At 46.2% G+C, this 13,208-nt stretch overlaps 1 protein-coding gene across 3 annotated transcripts in view; it reads right to left on the bottom strand.

The window, feature by feature from the left end:
• The window catches only part of SH3PXD2A (SH3 and PX domains 2A), a 388,224-nt gene that overhangs the window by 374,018 nt on the left and 998 nt on the right, over window positions 1–13,208 (bottom strand). The window lies entirely within an intron of this gene.

The following is a 13,208-nucleotide window of genomic DNA, read 5'->3' as shown; positions in this document are numbered from 1 at the left end:
CATTCACGAACTCCAGCACTGCTGACTTGGCTTCAAAGCCTGGCTTCTGTTAAAACGATGACGTGCTGCTAAGTTTACTAGCAGGGAAATCCAAAGGGTTGGAAATAGGGCTCTGAAAAAAGTGACTTAACAGCTTTCTGACAGGCCAACAAATTAAAGACTATTGTCACTGGGGCAAGGCCAGGCTCTCCTGGAGACCATCCAGGAGTTTGAGGTCAGTAAGAGACTCATGAGTACGTCAGTTAGAGTATATTGCCATGTCATCTTGGTCACCCTGCGGGACCTTTTGTTTAACCCTTTTCCACCCAGCTGTGCTTTTAAGAAAGTGTCTTTTCCTTTTAGTAATAGGAATCTGGCGCAATTCTGCTGCAGTTTCCTGTTTACTTAGAAATACGCCTGCAGTGAAGAGAAACTGGAGAGGCCAGGATATTCGGGGTGGATCACAGAGTTTATCATCTTTGGGTTGTCTGTTCTAAGCTAGGTCATGATCAACAGTGACCAACAACCATTGCTGTCTAAGGCTGTTTGGTATCTTGTATGAACGGAGCTGGTGGGTTTTCATTTGTCCTCTAGGAACTGGGTGAAGATCCACCAACACAGCTGTCACTAACTGGCTGCTTTGGTTAGCAACCTCAGCCAAGGACTGAATGGGTAACATCTCCTTCCCACCCTTGGTTTGTACACTGGCTATCTGGGACAGAGTCTCTCTCTTTGTACCTGTCTAAAATGCAGATCACTACAGTTGCTGATGTGGAGTTGTCCAGGGCAGAGTCCGTGCACTGAAATGGAAGTTCCAGACCAATGTGCCATTAAAGCAGCATCAGAGCTAGCAAACTACTGCTGCAATACAAATAACCCATTCTCCTTCTCGGGGTGGTTTCTCAGGGACAGAGACACGCATATGCACAGGATCGGGTGCAGGTGAGTACAGAGAGAACTCCATGCTGGTTCCTATCCAGCAGTAAATTCACTCTAAATTTAGTGTAGATAGTGAAGAGTGGAATATTAATATACATCTTTAATTTCAGCATTTTACATGCTTGATTTGTGAAGTCCCCTCTACACACCTCAGAAATGAGTGGAGAGTCAACCATCCAAAACTGCCTACTACCGAGTAGGCAGAATCTAAAGAAAAATTAAACAGAACGTATTTTCTACAGCAATGATGGTTTGAGGATCACCTTAAGTATCCAAAATGAAGACATTCTGGAGGTTCGGTAGCTCAACCTGCTTTGGAAATAGCAAGATTTCCTTCATAGTAAAATAACCCCTTTTAACATGGGGAAAACATTGTGTGTTGTCCTTATACTATGACTTCCCCTCTGCCAGCATTAGGGAGAAATCACTAGTGCATCTGCCACACCATTTTAAGGAGTAGAACTGGAACTCAGGAGACCTAGGTTCTACTTCTGGCTCTGCCACTGGTCTGCTGAGTGACCTTCTGAAAGTCACTTCACCACTTAGTGCCTCAGTTTTCCCATCTGTAAAATGGGGATAATGATACTGACTTCCTTTGTGAAGCACTTGGAGATCTACTGATGAAGAGTGCTATATAGGAGCTAGGTATCATTATTATTAAAGGGTCTGTTATTTGTTTTTTAATCCAACTCATACAAAAGAAATTGAATATAGGCCAACACCCCCAACAAAAACCCATCAGCCTGCTGAGCCTACATATGAACTACTGGTGGTACAATACCTTGGTTACAGCCAGTGTTTTATTCAAAGATACCATGAGCCAGGAACGTGTTTTAATTAGAATATAAAGCACATATTGACTCCTACTGAAGTCATACAGCTTTGCAGATGCTCCACACCTCTCAAAATCAGGCTGCCATAGGGTAGCTGGTCCCTATGGATAGACTGAGCCCAGCTCCCCTGGACTGATGTGAAAGAAATCTGATGAGGTTCAACAAGGACAAGTGCAGAGTACTGCACTTAGGAAGGAAGAATCCCATGCACTGCTACAGGCTGGGGACCGACTGGCTAAGCAGCAGTCCTTCAGTAAAGGACCTGGGGATTACAGTGGATGAGAAGCTAGATATGCATCAACAGTGTGCCCTTGTTGCCAAAAAGGGTTACGGCATATTGGGCTGTATTAGTAGGAGCACTGCCAGCAGATCGAGAGAGGTGATTATTCCTCTCTATCCGGCACTGGTGAGGCCACATCTGGAGTACTGCGTCCAGTTTTGGTCCCCCCACTACAGAAAGGATGTGGACAAATTGGAGAGAGTCCAGCGGAGGGCAACAGAAATGGTTAGGGGGCTGGGGCACATGACTTATGAGAAGAGGCTGAGGGAACTGGGGTTTAGTCTTCAGAAGAGAAGAGTGATAGCAGCTTTCAACTACCTGAAGGGCAGTTCTAAAGAGGATGGAGCTAGGCTGTTCTCAGTGGAACAAGGAACAATGGTCTCAAGTTGCAGTAGGGGAGGTCTAGGTTGGATATTAGGAAAAACTATTTCACTGGTAGGGTGGTAAAGCACTGGAATGGGTTACCTAAGGAGGTGGTGGAATCTCCATCCTCAGAGGCTTTTAAGGCCCGGCTTGATAAAACCCTGGCTGGGATGATTTAGTTGGGGTTGGTCCAGCTGTGAGCAGGGGGTTGGACTAGATCACCTTCTGAGGTCTCTTCCAACCCTAATCTTCTATAACTGGAGCTGGTGAGCCCAATCCAGCTAATTAAAGGGGGCTGAGCTACACCAAGGCCTATAAAGGGCTGCTAGTAGGCAGCTGGGAAGAAAGGACTGAGGCAGGCTGAGCCCTGGTCAGCAGAGGCCACACTGGAGTGGAGCTAACTCCTGTGGCAAGTCCCTGGAGCAAGAAGTCCAGGGGCTGAAGGATACAACCTACAGCTCCAAGAGGGGAGCAGAGCTGGAGGAGACAGGAAAGCTGCCAGGAGCTGGAGAGCCAGAGACCCCTGGGAGGGTAGTCCTGAAGCCTGGCGCGAGGTATTGAATTAAGACTGCATTCTGGTTGTTTCTTAACCATTATTAAGAAAGAATAAACCTCCCTTGACTGGGATTGACCATGGCAGCGCATGTTAGGACACAGGGTGCAGCGTTTCCCCTGCCCTCCTCCAGTGACCCAGGTGCTAAGTCTTTATAAATGACAGAACAGAGTGGTGGGGTGAATTGCTATTAGGACCAGGAATTCCTAGGTTTCTAATCCCAGCTCCACCTACTGTGAAATCACAAGATAATTGCTCAACAGCCCCTTGTGGCTCAGTTTACTCATTTGTAAAACAAGGTTGACCCCGACCTACTTAGCCAAGGGAGCTGGGGGGTTCAGCAGTGTGTCTAGCACTTTGAAAATGAGAAGGGGTATATGGGTATTATTACTACTACTGTAACACAACTGGGTTGGTACTGCCCACATTATCAGTTGCTTTTTCACCCTCCCTCCACCACTATATCTTTTTAAAACAGCATACTATATTAGAAATGATGCTGGGCCTCCCGTGGTCTACTCTGCTCATGGGTCTACTCTGCTCATGGGTCTGCAAACGCTCGCAGGAGGTTTCCTTCCACAGCTCCTGGGTTTCCTCTTTCCTGCTCTCAGGAGCTAGATCAAGAGTTCATTTTAATCCTTTCAGGAAAAGGTTGAACTCTGGTGCAGCCTCTTCTTGTGATATGCTCAGTGAAGGGGAAGATCACTTAACCTGCTCTGCTCTTCCTGTGGCTGCCCTCCAGGAAAATACTTAGCAAGTTCTTGTTTATCAGTTCCAAGTGTTTTTAATGCTGGGGAAAGTTGCTAGACTGATAGCCCTGGGTGACTACAGGACTCCACTTATCACAGCCGCTGTGCATGCTTTCCTATCTCAAACCTAGTGCTAGAGAGCCTGACTGACTACCTCTTGCAAGAAGAGAGAGCCCAATATGACAGCACCTGCTCCGGTAGTAACTGGACTGAGACCCTCTGCTTGTTTCACTTGAGACCAGACAGCTGTCAGATGGCAGACAGAACTTCTCATCAATCTGGGTCAAAAATCTGGTGAGTATGCATAAATCCCCTTCATGTCCGTCCCCACCCCAATTCTCCAGCTACTAGACCTGGGGGAAGAGCTCAGGACATCTGCCTTGCAACGGGGTGGGGAGGTAGCAGCTTCTGCCCAGCTGGGAAGTGGGGGGGGGGGGAATCCTGAGGCTTCAGCCGTGTGGGGCGCATCTGCCAGGGCTTAGGACTTCAGCAGGAGCAGGGCTGAAGCCCCGAGCTATATCAGGTGCCTCCTGTGGGGCTGAAACCCCAAGTCCTGGCAGGTGTGCTCCAGCTCTTGAACTTCTGAAAATTGCCATATGCTGCTCGGCGGGTCAGTAAGCTTGGCCACCCCTGCTCTAGTGTTGTTAAATAGTTTCCATGCAGCTTGCAGGCATTTCACTGCTGTGACCATTTACCTAGCTTCCTTGTTTTTGTTCATTTCCCTTTTTTGAAGTAAAATGCTACTGTGGTGGCGAGTTTTGTTTGGGGTGGTTTTTTGGTATTTGCCCCCCCAGCACTTATATCTAATTTAATTATATTATGGTTGCTATTACTGAGCAGTTCAGCTATATTCCCCTCTTGGGCCAGATCCTGTACATCACTTAGGACTAAATCAAAAGTTGCCTCTCCCCTTGTGTGGCTTCCAGTACTAGCTGCTCCAAGAAGAAAGTCATTGACTATAACTTACAAAACTCATTTCTCCTGTGATGAGCAGAAAAGGACAAGTCTATAATAGCGATTAGTAAACTAGTCAATGTATTGGGGTCTACACAGTGCGAGTGTAGACACCACATTACCTAGGTTGACAACAGTTCTCAAGCAGATATTCCACAATGCCCAGCATTGACCTCTCTAGTCAGTTGTGAACTCCACTGCCCAGGGGTCACAGATGCACTCTTCTCCCTCGACCGTTTAAAGCTCCATGAATGTTTGAAGTTGGCATATACATGAACCAAACTCTGTGTGTGTTAAATGAGGGATGCTATTAAGTAGTCGAGAGACTGTTTAATGAAGCTTTATAAAAGCCAGTATTAGGTTACTGTGCAGTACTGTGTGCTTAATGAACGATTTATACTGCATGCCCAAGGCAAAAAGGTATCGGGTTTTTTTACAAAATGGTACCACTTGACTATACAATAGTAAGGACTATACAAAGCTCTCAAGTGCCTTCCAGCACCCCTACTCTTCCCGGTCATCCCTGAGAACTGCTCCCTATTGTGCTAGCAGGCATTGACTCAGGGGAAGTGACATTAAAAAGGCAGATTAAAAAAATGCACAGTAGAAAGTCCAGCTGTTTCCTCCAAAACGACTAAACGAGATAGCTGGTATGTCACTTCCTGCTGCAGGTAGAGTCCCATTGAATCCTCCCTGTTTAATCCTTATGAAACAGGAAGTGGCTTTTAGGAAGACAATGACATAATTCAAGGTCTTGTAACTTTTCTGGTTGTGTATTTTAATCCATTACCAGATGCTTTAACGAGTAGCCAGACTGTCTTCCACTGTAAGGGACTGAGAGACGGCAGAGTTGGATTCTATCACCAGCTTCCCCCACTGAGCTTGGGCAGTTAGCCTTTTCCTCTTCAATTCCCCATCTGTAAGAGAAGCCTAATACAGACCTAGCTCCCAGCAGGGATGCCAGGACAGCGATTAAGGCCCTGATCCTGCGAACTGCTTCACACATGGACCCTTGCACAGTTCCTTTGAAGTCAGGGAGGTTTAATGCAGGTGCAGGAGCTCAGCTGCAGAGGGCAGCTTACAGGACCCAAGTGTTTGTGCAGCACCTTTAGCCGTAGGTAACATTTTCAGAAGTGCCTGTGTGACTTAGCAGCCTAAAGCCTTTTCTACATGTACAAGATGCACCCATTTAACTTAAAATTTTAAGCACCAGTTTCGTTAAACTGATGCAAAACCCTGTAGACACACTTATTTGGGTTTAGCTTAAGTCAGTTCCTGGTTTAAATCAAAATGAAGCCTGGTCTACACTGCAAAGTTAAGTCGACATACGCCACCTTGCGTCGACCTAGTCATGCATGTCTCCACACTTAAAATTGGTCTCTCAGCAACGTTAGTGCCCCATTATAGCAGAGCAGTAACATCACCTTCCTTAATGGTACTGAGCCATTGTCGAACCACTGAGGTCAACACAGGGTGAGTGTAGACTCTGCATTACCTATGTCAACCCCAACAGTCCCCCAGCCAGGAATGCTGGGAGGACCGAGGGGCTATTGTCCTCCCACTTTTCACCACGGGCCCCACACCTCTTCCCCCCACCCCCAAAGCCTTGCCCCCCCCCCAGCCAGCAGCTGGAGCATGGGCAGCTGTAGGGAGCCACAGACCCTCCACCTTCCCAGGATTCCACCCCCACCCCCCCACAAGAGCAGCCCCCTGCTCTTACCATGGACACGCTGTAACTCTTCAGCCCCGCTGCCAGGCCGCAAGCTGGTTTGGGGTAAGAACCACCTGGGCAGCTGTGGGGAGCGGCAGACCCTCCACCTGCCTTTGGCAGGGTTCTGACGGATGGCGGGGACATGAGCCAGAGCCTGCTCTCGGGGGGGGCCCCCCTACCTCAACACAGGTGGAGGGACCTAGGCTCCCTGGCCCTGCTCTGGCTTTGCTGGAGCCTGGAGGGGGAGAGGAAGGGCAGGGCCAGGGAAATAGAGAGGGCAGGACCCCCAGCCTCCCTGCTTTGGGGAAGGTTCCACCACCCCTGCCTCCAGCAGCTGTCCCACAATGCCTAACACTGACCGCTCTGGTCAGTTGTGAACGCCACTGCCGGGGGGGGGGGGGGTCCACTGGGAGCAGAAGCCTCCCCTCCCCCTTTAAAAGACCTTCATGAATTTTTGAAATGCCTTTTCCCGATTGCCCAGCTTTGCGAACACACCTAGTAAATTTCCATGTTTGTGTACAACTGCCTAGTTGACCATGCCAGCTACGTGCTCCAGGCATGCTCCAGCCTGGAGGAGACAGGACATATTGGCTCTCTGGGGGGTGCGAGGAGAAAAGGCTGTGCAGGCACAGCTACGGACCAGCCCCAGAAATGTTGACTTCTCGTGCAGCCCCCTGTGCAATCCGCTCATAGAAGCGGAACAAGAAGGATGAGCAGCACCACCCCAGGCAGACCAGAAGCCCAGGGAGGCAGAGAGCCAATCCAGTGCCAAGCCACACACCTGCCATTTTTACAGATAGCTGTATGCCATATTTGGTGGAGACCCCACCACCCTGCGGACCACTGTGGATACCCCCGAGGACCCTGGCCGTGAATAGCAAGGAGGAGGGACATGCAACTGGGGGGGTCCAGCTATGCTGAAAGCCATGGCCTGTTTGAGACTCCATGGCAGTCCACTCAGTCCTGGCAGTCAAGCACAGGCAAGCCCAATGCAGAGGAAGGAGCCTTGGATAAGTGTGTAAATGTATTTCCAACTACAATGATGTGCTGAGGGCGCGCCCTCAGCCATAGTTCTGCATTGATCTTGTCTAACAGCCCTTGTATTGGCTGTTTCAACTCAGCAGACAGCCACTCTACTTCCATCCTGGGGGCAGCTTCTCCCCCACTTTGCCTTACAGATAATATGCAGGAAACAAGCAGCTATAACCATTCGGATATTTTCCTCACAGAGATCCAGTCTTGTGAGTAAACACCACCAACATCCCTTCAATCTACCAGAAGCACATTCAATTGACATTCTGCACCAGCTGAGCTGGTAATTGTATCTTTCCTTGGTGCTGTCCAGGAGGCTGATGTGCAGCTTCATGAGCCATGGGAGCAAGGGGCAGGCTGGATTCCCCACAATCACTACTGGCATTTCAAAGTTGCTAATGATGATCCACTGGTCAGGAAATAGTGTCCCTGCTTGCAGCTTTCCGACTAGTCCTGCGTTCTTGAAGATACGAGCATCATGCACTTTCCCTGACCAGCCAACATTGATGTCTGCAACATGTCACCAGTGACACACCAATGTTTGCATAAACTTGGAAAAGCAGTTTTCTGTTGATATACTCTGGGTCAAGGTGGGTTGGTGCCAAAATATGAATGTGCATACCATCTATCACTCCAACTCAGTTGGGAACCCCACTGCTGTAGATCCACCCACTATACCTTGCATATTCCCCAAGAATTGCAGTCCTTCACAGCAGGAGAAAATGAATGGCTCTGCACATTTGCATGACAGTGGTCTTAGAGTGGATTTTCCAACTCCAGAATGGTTTCCCTTTGACCGCTATCAATCCAGAAATACAAGTTTCTACAGTGCAATCACCTCTAGCTTCTCTGCTGACAGCACATCTCTCATTCTTGTATCCAAAAGCAGTGCTCCACCATCTGCAGCTGCTCCGTGGATGTTACCAATAACCTTGAATTGGTTTTCGCTATGGCCCACAGCAAATTTGTCCTCCATGAAATTGTCACATTCCCCACTGATGTGGTTCTTCTTACGGCTCTGCAAATACTGGAAGATCATGCGTCCTGTGCTTGCAATGCTCAGGACAATAGTGCAGAGCTGTGCAGGTTCCAGGCCTCTGTCAGAGATGGCTGGCAGCATGGAGGGCCACATAGGATTTTTTTTTTTAATGTGCCAAAGTTATGGGATATGGCTGACACTATGGGATGGAGAAAATTGCAAGGTGGGATTTAGATTCCTTGTTCCCAGTCGCCCCAGGTGACTTATTTCTGCCCCACCAGGCATTGCCAAAACTTTCCAAAAGACAGTGCACTGCATGATGGTAAATTGCAAACCCAGATACCTACCCATGATATGCATCAACACAAGCTCTCCTGGTGAGTACATATAGCACCGACGCAAGGAATCAACTATACACGTAGACGAATGATATACTAACTGTGGCAGCTTTATGCCAATGCAACTTGTGTCAGCCAAAGTTTGTAGCGTAGACATGGCCTCAGATCACTTACACCAGCTTAACTAAATTGAGTTGAAATAACACCTTCAGTTAAACCAGTGCAACTTTCTTGTTTAGGTTTCAGAGTAAACAGCCCTGTTAGTCTGTATTTGCAAAAAGAAAAGGAGGACTTGTGGCACCTTAGAGACTAACCAATTTATTTGAGCATAAGCTTTCGTGAGCTACAGCTCACTTCATCGAATGCATACCGCTCACTTCATCGGGTATGCATTCGATGAAGTGAGCGGTATGCATTCGATGAAGTGAGCTGTAGCTCACGAAAGCTTATGCTCAAATAAATTGGTTAGTCTCTAAGGTGCCACAAGTCCTCCTTTTCTTTTTTCTTTGACAGCAGGCAGGACTCAGGCTCTTAAGTCACTTTTGAAATTGCTACCTCATGTCTAAGACACTGCTAACAATTAACTCGGTTAAAAGCAGGAATACTTCTTTACATACAAAGGAATATTCCTGTCTGAGAAGCAGCTCTGAATCATGGGCCTTGTGGAGATTCATGTTTGTTAGCGTCCCCCTAACTCCAGAGGAGATTTGTTCCACTTTCTAAAGTGGAAAAAGTATCTGCTTGCAATCTCCAGTCCTGCAAACTCCACCAGAGGTCTGAAAGTCTGGGTAAGCCCTTTTTAACCCATCAATAACCAGCCACATATTGTCATACCTATGCAGCCCCCCTCAAGACAGGGGGCAAAATTCAGTCCTGCAGCTGGAATTTAGTTAACTATTCCACTGATGCATAAGCCAGAATGGAATCCAGCTCCCACTCCCATGTTAGCTCTATAGGGCTAACAAGAATAGCAAGGATCTTTGTCATTAAAGCAAGTAGATAGGACTCTGAGTACACAAGGGGAGCAGATCTGGCAAGTAAGATGGTGAAATTTTAGTCAGTTTTTCAGTAATACCCACATTTTACAATAATTAGTTTGACCTGCACAAACTTGCTTGTGATACTGAGCCAACTCCTACCCTCCCTTCACAGTAGAGGCAATCAAAGAGTTGAACATCTGAACAGAAACACTTATTCCCTTACGACACAAAAAGATTAATAATCACATGCATTGGTTGACAATCATGTTCAAACAGCTCGGGTGAAGTGGTTACAGCTTCTATTTACAGGAATTCATGCAATATCTATAGTGTGAATCATGTGGAGATCACATTAGGAAATAATTACTCTGGCAAGGAATTATAGATAATATATGTGACTCTCAGATGGCTGGAGTCAGCAGCACATTTAACTGCTTCAGTTGCAGAGAGGGTCTAACCAGTTCTATCTGATGTCACTGGCATTTTACCTTTTCTCAGCCTGTGCACTATACTGTAACCAAGCACCACTGTCACAGGAAACCAAATGATGCCGTAAGAGAAAATTTGTACCAATGTGTGTCCATTACCTTGGGATCTCAGCATAAGGACTCGAGAGTACAGTGATAACACTAGGATAATGCACATCACCACCATACATCTGGTCAGCTGTGGAGGAGAAAGCAGCTGACATAATGGTCAGGCCATTAATTTGAGGATATGGAAAACACCAGAGATACGAAATACTTGCACTTCTGGAGGCCTTGTCTATTCTACAAAGGCTTTGCCGGTAGAGTACCACCAGAATAGTTATTCTGGCAGTGGAGACACGGTGTATGCCAACAGATGGAGTTTCTTTCAGCACAGTAACACCACCTCCACAGTGACATTAGCTATGCCAACAGACACACTGTCGGCATAGCTGCATCTACACTGGGCTTTGCCAGCACAGCTGTGTTGGCTAAGGGATGTGATTTTTTTCTCTCCCACACAGACACTTCTGACCAACACAGCTATGCCAATAAAACTCTGGTGTAGACCTGGCCTGATATCAGATGCGAAGTTGGAAATGGATGGAGAAGATCATTTTCCTGAGAGGAAGTTATTTTATGTTTCTTCTTTGTATTGTAGGTAAACCACAAATAAACTTGTGCCTTAAAAAAAAACCTCACACAGCAAGAGATTCCAAATCTAAGTAAGCCAAATACGCAAAAAGATCCTGTATGGTCCCCAAAAGGTACTGCGCATTTAGGTGAGGATGCAGGAGAGCAAGCTCTGTACTTAAGGCAACCTGCACACAGGGATGGGGATGCTGGGAAAAGAAGCTGTGTTTTTTTTTTTTGTTTTTTTTTTAAACTAACAGACACATTCGAAATTCTGGTCTTATCTTCCCTGGATGACTCTAGTGATTGGAGAAATAGGTAAATTGCCCTGAAAGTGTCAAGAGTGACAACTGAGAGGAGAAGAGATTTTAGACAGTTGTATAAAATGTAATATCAACTCTTGCTGTGGAAACAGATTCAAAAGTCAGAAGACTTGACAGGTAGGTGAATAAGGAACAGGTTGTGATTCAAAGTGTAAATGATGCTTTTGTTTTTAGATCTTTCACATATATCCTGTTAGTTATAAAGAATAAAAATAAACCTTTGTAGGTCTCTTTTTAGGGACCAAGAAATTATGATTTTACTTATCTAGCATCTTTTGTAAGTTCATAGTGCTTTACAGAGAGTTACTAAAAACTTCTACATAGTGATCACAACACAGCAATAAATTTCGGCCACATCTGGGGAGGCACACAGCAGCCAAACAACAACATTACGCAGGAATTGACGAACAACTCTTTATCCAACATGAAGTGATGGAGGAATAAGTAGACAGAGTGCAATTGCTCAAGTGGAAATCTGACAGGACATCAGGGTTAAGACCTCCACTCTTAGCATACACAGGACCTATAACTACTTAGGCTGGGAGCTTTAGCAAGGGTACAGCCCCAAAGGGAGGTGGCTGCAAGCTAACTGCTCAGAATGCTTAAACACCAAAGTAAACCATGCCCCAGGCTTTGCCCTGGTTTTTGAGCTGGACCCACAGGGCAACAACTCCACTGCATAATAAGAAGTGTGATGACTGATTCATCTTCTATAAGATGAATCAACTCTTCCAGGAAAGTCCGCTAAAGGAGTGTTGGTTTTGAGAAGAACATGCAAAAAGGGTTATATAACTAAAACCCAGACAAATCTAGAGAATTCAAAAGCCTTGTCTAATTGATGTGTATGTTTCAACCACAGGGCACAGAAGAGCCTACTCTATTGCACACCATCAGCACCTTTAGGCTACACCACAGGGACAGATATACTGTAATACTGGTATCTTGGGAGGGTTTGCAGCAATCCCGGTCTGATGTTTCTCCATTTAGCAGTGAGGTGTGAAGACAGAAGGTGAAGCAGACATGAAAAGGAAACAAGTGTTGAGTCTGCCTCGACAACTTGGCAAATACACATTTCAAAAACACGAAGTCTCTTTAAAATTTACAAGACCGAGGAGCAAAATACGAACTTGATGCCTCAGCACCTCCTCCTTAGCTAACTCCAGAAACCTACAACAGCTGTGTTCAGAGCAAGCACTGCACAATTTACTGAATTGGATGAGGGTTTGAGAGGGGAGTTAAGGGACCCCTTGCATGCTAAACTGGACCTTTGCTGAGCAAGTAGGGCAAGTCCACCTTAACAATAGAAGGAAACAGAAAAAAAAAAACAAAGCAACATCAGTGCAATCTATTTGGGGTGATGAAAAACTAGTGGGTGAAAAATTACAGTGAAATCTCTATGACAGGCCACACTTATTAAGCTGCTCCTGTACTAAGAGGACTCTCCCCCCGCCTTTAAATATAGTGTATGAACTTATCAAGTACAGTTCTCTTCCTCCTTTCATAGAGAGCCATCTCCATTAAACAGTCTCTTTCTTAGTTACTTATATGACCATCCATTATCATAGTATCTAAGCATCTTGCAATCTTGTGTGTATTTAGCCTCATAACCCACCTCAGAGGTAGATCAGTGCTATCACCCCATTGTGCAGATGGGGAACTAGTACACAGAGAGGCTAAGTGACTTGCTTAAGGTCACACTGGAAATCTGAGGCAGAGCAGGGAACTGAACCTGGATTTCTGAGATTAGCACTCCGCCCACTGGAGCAGCATCAGTCCTAAGCAAGCACTAGAGATAAAGTGGTTTCACAGTACTCCAGCAATATATAAGAAAACTATCAACTACAAAATTGGGAGAACTGTTTTGGAATAACTATCAACTGCACGGATTTTAAAGGGGCTCCTCTAAAAGGCACCCTGTCCTGCATAGGCTAAAAATGCAAATTCTTACACTCTTATAATCTAGGGAGCAGATGTTAAGATATTACTCCCCACCGGAGTTTTGGCTCAAGATGCAGTTATGGTGAGTGACTTGCAGGGTCCACCCATTAGAATTGTAAGTCTAACAGATTGCTAATATACAAAATCAAACATTTGC

Source organism: Caretta caretta, chromosome 7 (assembly GCF_965140235.1).
Source record: "Caretta caretta isolate rCarCar2 chromosome 7, rCarCar1.hap1, whole genome shotgun sequence".
Classification (NCBI taxonomy): Eukaryota; Metazoa; Chordata; order Testudines; family Cheloniidae; genus Caretta; species Caretta caretta.
Note: the sequence above shows the minus strand (reverse complement) of the source record. Positions and strands in the feature narration are given on the sequence as shown.